The sequence below is a fragment of the Chrysemys picta genome, chromosome 11 (assembly GCF_011386835.1).
Source record: "Chrysemys picta bellii isolate R12L10 chromosome 11, ASM1138683v2, whole genome shotgun sequence".
Lineage (NCBI taxonomy): Eukaryota > Metazoa > Chordata > Testudines > Emydidae > Chrysemys > Chrysemys picta.
In genome coordinates, this window is record NC_088801.1 from 14,172,280 (window position 1) to 14,179,823 (window position 7,544).

Genomic DNA, 7,544 nt, shown 5'->3' on the forward strand with positions numbered 1-7,544 from the left:
CACAAGAGATCCCATTGCTTTTAAGATTGCTTTCCACATTTCTAGCCATTCTTCTTTTAATGTTTCGAGGCTACTTTACTTTGCTCTTAAACACGAAATTAACCACCTGCATTCTTGATGAGTAACTCCGAGAACAAGAAAATTCTAAAGAGGCAAAACAACCAAGCATTACTCACTTTTGTCTGCTCGGTCTAATGAGAGACTGATTTGCTTTAGTATTCTTCACCAGCACAGAAACAATAGTTATTTAGAAGTAAGATCTTCCTCAGCATGTCTGCGCAGTTTCAAAATCAGCTCCATCTTTCCTTTTTGGACTCCTTTTCTTTTATCCTCAGCACATGGTTAACTTGCAGCAACTCAAAGTATCTTTAAATTCAGACTGCAACTCCCCCCCCCCCCCCCAGCCCTTTCTTCCGCAGTACCGACGACGCAAATGCACTGCCCTTAACGGAGGAATAACTTAAAGTGGGTATTTTACGGAGTAAACAAACTCTTCAACTAATTTCAAAAATAATGGTGGGTGGTGGCAGAAATGCGCTTCCCGTCCCATTACAGTTTCCACCATCGTAATAATTTGAATCCTTTCAACATTCAGTGTCAATCGTTGCATAAAGAAGTTGCCTTTTACAGTAAATCTTTTCTCTCGTGACAGGGAGTTGATGAATTTCCCCAAAACTATATTTTCCAGAGTTTTCTTGGGCATAGCTATTTTTGTCCTGCTTCCTTGTCTTAGAAGTAGCATGAAATGTGTCGTTACCTAGAGTGTTCTATTAATCTATTATCTGTCTTTATCTTCTCATCTTATCTATAGTTTAGATATCCTAGTCATATCTAGCTACCCGTATCTCTCTGTGTGTTCGAAATGACCTCCAGTTATTACATTTTCATAATTGCTTGTCTAGTTATCTGTGATCTCTTTTTAGCTGATCAGTGAATATGAATGGAAGGATTTCGAAACCGAAAGAATATGCGGATGTGTTTGTGCTTGTCAATATTATAGAGGGAACTTTGTAAACACTGAGAAGTATCTGTCTCTGTAAAACGATCTGAAATCTGACTGTCCGACACATATACCTCTATATACTGCACAGTCAATGAGCATGGCTGTACCACCACTCCAGGTGGAAAAAGTGACCCAGTGGTATTTAGCCCCATTGTCCACTAAAGGTCACTTTTTCAGTCCAAGGAGCAACAGTTTCCCGCTACAAAGTAAGCTCTAAGTCTAGGCAATATGTATCCAAGGCTTCTGGCAGGCTGAGTCCAATATAACTGAAACTGCCTGTCCTGCATGGCTAAGAAAAAAGCTGCCTTCTGGTAGCTCTAGAGAAGACAGGGAATCGATCTTCAGACCCAGAGAAGAGAAGATGCGGTCCAAGATGCGGTATGCGCATAGAGAAGCAGAGCAAACCTGTTCACACTAGCATCCAGGTTCGGACTAGTTTGTGAGCGATAGCACCAAACTGCGTCGAAGTTTCTAGCCAAACAGATTGTAAATTCCAAGCCATTCTTTTTTAATATCAAACCGTCTGGATTGTCATTCTCCAGTTAGAAAACTTACAAACCCCGGGTGCCCATATCTGTTACTAGTTTCTACCTAATGGGGTCAGAAATGAGGAACCTTAGAACTGGTGGCAGGTCCCCAGCCATTGCTCTTAGGCGTCTCCCTTGGATTAAGGTGCCGATTTCTAGGGTGCAGATTCTCAGCTGGTGTCAATTATCAGAGCTCTCTTGAAGTCAGTGGAACGACGACAATGGATCTGCCCCGAGCTGTCTAACTTCCCTGGGGAAAAAGGTGGGGGGATGTTAGCTAGTAAAATGTGGTCCTAATGAACTCGAGTCCCAAAATTAGTTCAATCCGTAATTTGGGCAGAGAGTAAAACACCCCTTAGTTCAAAAATTCAAACCCCAACAAATAAAGACCTAATTACTTTGTAAAGGTATCAAAATAAATCCATCCAATTAACTAGTGAAGATAGTAAATCGGTCTGCTGTGCACAAATAACAGTTTTTTTCAGACGGGGATGTTTTAATTGTTTCAACTAAAGCCCAGATCTGCTATACGAAACGGTTCAAGGGACAATGCGCTTTGCAGAGAATCTCTTCCTGTTTTGGGGTGCTGAGGGTCGGAGTGTGGGAGAGGCAGGAAAAAGGAAGAAGTAACCGGTTATCTGCTTTGACTTTGGGGCAGGGGGATCTATCACCATATTCTATTGTAGGTAGAGAGATAGATCTGATTTCTGCATCAGGAAGCTAAGGGTTTGGAGCTGTATTCTTGACCTTTTCTTTCTTAAACATTTTCTTCATACAGTGCCTTAAATCCAGTTTCCTCTCTGTCTCTTTTCATTCTTTTGCCATTTCACTGACTTTTTAATATCCAAATGAAACCCACCCTGCGTAAAGTGAGATCAGATAATTAAGTAATCTGCCAATCATTCTCTTGAAGTCTAGTCTGACTCCAACCCAGCTGTCTCTCTCTGATACCCTTTGATTTTTGAATGGCGTCTTCACATTGTCTAGAAGACGCTCCAGTGAAGAATTCACTGGCACTCTGAGGACCCTTTCAAAGACTTCCTGCCTTAGCGCTCACTGTCTTCCTACTTGTGTTTATCTTTTTAAATTTATTATTTCTGTTCCTATTGTGAACTCATTTAATTTGTCAACTTGAACTGCCATTGGGTTACCTGACCACGGACAAATCCTCGTCGAACTTTGCTCGGTATTTGTTCCTTGCCCTTCCCCTCTGTTTTATGGGTCTCTAGCAACTAGAGCGGCTTGTACAGTTGATCCCATTGACTGGCTCATTGACATAATCAGAAAAAGTCTGAAGAAAAGGATTCCCGCCAGATCCATACAGCATTTCTCACTGGACTGGGCATAGATATTATCAGCACCAATCCTCAATCTTAAAATCCTTACGTATTTACAACCAGGTCCTATATTTTGGACCCTGCATGCCTTCCTTCCTTAGGCATTTGGGTTGCTCAAGGATCTGAGGCTCGATAGGGGAAGGGATATGCAGTCTTGATAGATTATTATCACGAATTCAATCCTGAGTGCTATACAAATGCTCTTCTAATTACACACTGTCCTGATCAACATACATTGGATCCAGATTTTTATGCTCACCAAGTAGAGTATTCCTAATGAACAGCCCTCAGATCTGAGTAAATTCAGAGGTGAGACCTGCTTCTAACAGTTGTCTAGTTATACAGGGTCAAAGAGGAACTGTTAAGAGTGCCGATGGCCAAGGGATAGAGTGGCCACATCACTAACCCAACATCTAATTCATTGTTTGTGCCCTCAGGAGCCATTCCCCAGAAGAGGAGAGTTATTTGCCATTTGGTACCCTGTCACCAGTCTCCGATTAGGGGAGCCTTCAAGAAGACACATGCGAGGTAACTATTGGGAAAATGTTCTAGACAAGAATCATGACGGCATGGAAAGAGTATTAAGCAATAATATAAGGCTGTTCTCTACAGACACGCAGACAGTCCCAGTGTGTCAAAACATCTCTCTCTCACACACACACACAAACTTCTGAACGATAATATTGATGCATTTCTGCGCCTCCTTCAATTCCACAGATTTAAGCGAGCAAAATGCAGCCCGCACGTCTCCCCGGACCGCCAACAGGTGGCGCTTTCCCCCTGCAAACTCGGAATCGGTTCACGAGCAAGGGCTGCAGAGCCCAACTGATGTTATTGGCACCTAGGACGGCTCTAAACAAGCTCAGAACCCGGGATCGGGTCTCACACTGAGAGGAAAGACGTGGCTGCTGCGATGTTTACCAACAAAGAGAGTTTTTAAAAGTGCTGAGCGGGCGGAGTTCCCAAACTCTCCGCACATAGATCACTACTAAACCCACTTAAAAATCTCTGCTGCGGGGATGCCTCCACCTACCTTCCACGGAACATTTTCTATTACTTTTTGTGAGAATTACGGATCCGGACGCGCAATTTGCCCCAGATTCAAAGACAAAAAAGAAATGCAAGCAGACAGGAGTTTGCATGCGATGTCTATTTACTACAGCAATACGTACGTATATATATAAAACAACATCCCTTTAGTCATATTCCCTGGTTGGAACAACCCCTACCACGGAAAGGGCAAAGAGAAGACCAAACACAACACTTTCGTTTTGCTGTATTTACTTTTTTATTTTCGAAATTTTGGGACAGCGCGATTTTCCATTGCTGCAGTAATTGCATGGGAGATGGGTTTCTTAATCTGTTCATACATTATTGACGTGTGCTCTAATATTTGGCTTGCTGCTTTGATTGCTAGAAGATCACGTACTAGACTCTTTTGCATAACAATTTTTAAAGAGGACACCATCCTTCTATCAAAAGTGGACGTGACTGGAATTTCGCTGACGTTGTCCCTAAAATGACCCAATTCCAGTTACTGCCACTGGGCAGCAGTAAAATTGCATAATTTGTCCAAGCAATAGACTTCTTTTGCTTTGCCTTTTGTGTTTATTTGTTTCTTTCTTTGTCACCAAAACACAATTGGAAAGCACAATTTCCTCGTGCTGCATTTTTCACACATACACAACACTTTGTGATCGTAATGGAAGTGGCATACAGCGAGAAAGTTCAGAGCAATAACCATTTATACAAAGGAGTTTTATATAAAGAAACATATCAGCGCTCGGCCAAGTTTCACTCACCAATGTTTATAAATATTATTTTACCTTATGACACAAAGGTTTTGTGTTTCCAACAAAAATACATTTAAAAAGTGTGTTTGATTGTCTTACTCTATATACACTGACCAATTGAATTTCAGAACGAAGAAGGAAATAACCACAAAGGACTACGTTTCAACACACGTGCTAATATTTCCCCATCTTAAACTTCTTTAGTAAATGTACAATAGCGTCTTTATGTATGGAGGTGAGATATATGGTGTGGGGGTTTTTAAGTGCTATATGCAGCTGTTTGGGTACATACACACACACACATTTCTCAGTTCCTGGTTCTGTACTCCTCACTCAGGGCAAAAAATCCCATTGATTTAGGTGACTTTATTGAAAGTAATGAAATTGGAATGTAAAGAAATTGGATCCATTGTTTTGTAATAACACGTACAAATTTCAGATTAAATAACCAATTTGAATGAGACGTGCTTGGCAACATGCCCTCATCGCTTTTCCAAGGGAAACAAACAAACAAACAAACAAACAAACAAACAAACAGACACATTCCTCAGTTGATCATTGACTGAGTTTCAGTGGCGAAATGGTCCGTTCCTACCCCTGCTAATGATAAGAATTCGGAACGGGAGAACAAAAGAACACTTTAAACTAGTATTTTCAGACAGAAGTGATTTTGTTTAGGACGCTGTTTCTAAAAAAAAATGTTACAATTACATTAAAAAAATAAATCTTTCCTAGAAAACCCATTTTGATTATCATGAGCCAACGTTTAGTTCCTGCGTGCCTCCAGGTTTTGAAAGAACACACCTGAAAACTGGAGAAGGATCCCGGTGCTCAGAATTTCGGATATTTACAGACTAGGCGAAAGAGCATCGTTCGATTTGGCGAGCGCAATAACTTTCCACAACACGCTGCATACGGGACGTCCTCCGGTTTGCTAGACTATCGCGACGCCGGACAGACAGTTCCAATCTGCGTTGAGCATACGCGACCCCCATGCCTGTCACATAAAAGGGTGTCGCAAATGAATTTTGAGTTCTGTGTAATGAAGAGGAAACGTAATGTGTTCAGGGATGATTTTCTAAAACAATGCAATATTTGCACGTGGGTGTGCACACACGTATATGTGAACATATGTGTGTACATATGCGCACACATATAACATATAAGCACCATGTGTATCTATGGATCTATATACACACGTGTATATATAGATATAAGGTAAATATGGTTCGTACACACACACACTCAGATCATGTGCAGCTAACGAAGAGAGGAGCTTACAACATCTCTGCTCTAAACCTTGCAAGAAAAAGTGCTGGGAGCTGCAGTCCTGAAAGTGGAAGGAGCTTGTTGACACAAAGGACCGTGAACCCACTTGAAGGCAGGGGGGTGGGGGTAGTGAGAAGGCATCTTCAATTCCTGGAGCAAAGATACGAGGCATTGCAAAGGTAATGAACTCCGGTTATTACAGACTCGATCCCCTCTCGCCCATGTAAACGGCTTGACTTTAGTGGGCTTTACCTGACACCCTCAGACACCCTCGCTTACACCGGTTCTCTGTTAGAACAGAGTACCATACACACACTGAGCAGAAACTCCGGCAATCTAACCAGCACCTATTTTAAGGGAGGTTTCTCTGGGGAAGGAACCTCTACATTTTTTGAGATAAAGAAACTAGCGGTTGCAAAATTAGCCTCAAATCTTTTAAATTCTTATTCTTCCTTTACAGTCACAGAAGCATCGTGTGCCATAGATACAGAAGGCTGGAAGGAAATTGAAAACATATTTAAAAATGTAAATGAGATTAGCCAATCTGACACTGTTCAAAGGGTATAATGAGGTGCACATAGGGATCAATTTAATGAAGCAAAGATGAAGGATTAATGCAGATTGAAATCAAGCTAAAACTTTAAGCCGGGATTTATAATGTATTTAGCGATGGGACCAAAGTATCTGACACAATATGGAGAAAGGCACATGCAGGGTCCATTAAAACAGACTCTCAGTGAGGCGGATTGGGCTGGAGAACGCCATGTGGACGGTTCGCCTTTCGGGACCGTGTTGCTCCCTCGGATGTATTCCTTCTTGCGCAATCGATGGAGAAGCATTTCCAGTGGTAGCTTGTTACTTTCTAAAACAGCCGAGCCAGGTGCCTCGTGCTGCTTTCAGCAAGGCAGGGGAGGGGTTCTGATGTGGGGGAAAACTTGCAGGAACAGATGGACAGGATGGCTTCAGTCAGTCCATTGGAAACAAACAAGAAAGGGATTTTTCTTCAAAAAACCCAACAATAATAACCGATCTAGTTAGAAAGCAAACAGACTAGTAAAAAAAAAAGCCACCTTTTCAGGAGAGGTATTTTCTTCTCCGATCCTTTGGGCGGAAAAATAAAATAAAACCTCTCCCTTTTCCTGCAGGCTGCTGTAAACTGAATCTAAAGGGCCATTTCCAGGATGCCCATAGCGAGTGGAAGTGGCCGTGCTTGATAATTGATTCATAACTGTACCGCACACAAACACTCTCTGAACATATAGTTAGTATAGACCTTTCCCATCTGGCTACTTATGTGAACCCCAGCTGAGACGTTAAGAGAGAAGGGGTTTGACCAGTTTAGAGAGATCTCAGGGAGATCTGTAATCATTTGAAATCAAACTAACCACCGGACCGCTAACAATGCATTTATTCCATAGGTATTAGCCAGGTTTCCCCCACCCCACCCCCAAAGCTTATAGCGAGGCTGCTTCAGATATCTATTTACAAACGAATTACACTCCTATTATTGCTTTCAAATGAAGACTGAATCCCCAAGCGATAATTGAATTAGTCTATTGAAAAGACTGTCAGGTACAATGACGTGGTATATCCCGCACATTTCCCAGGGTCTATA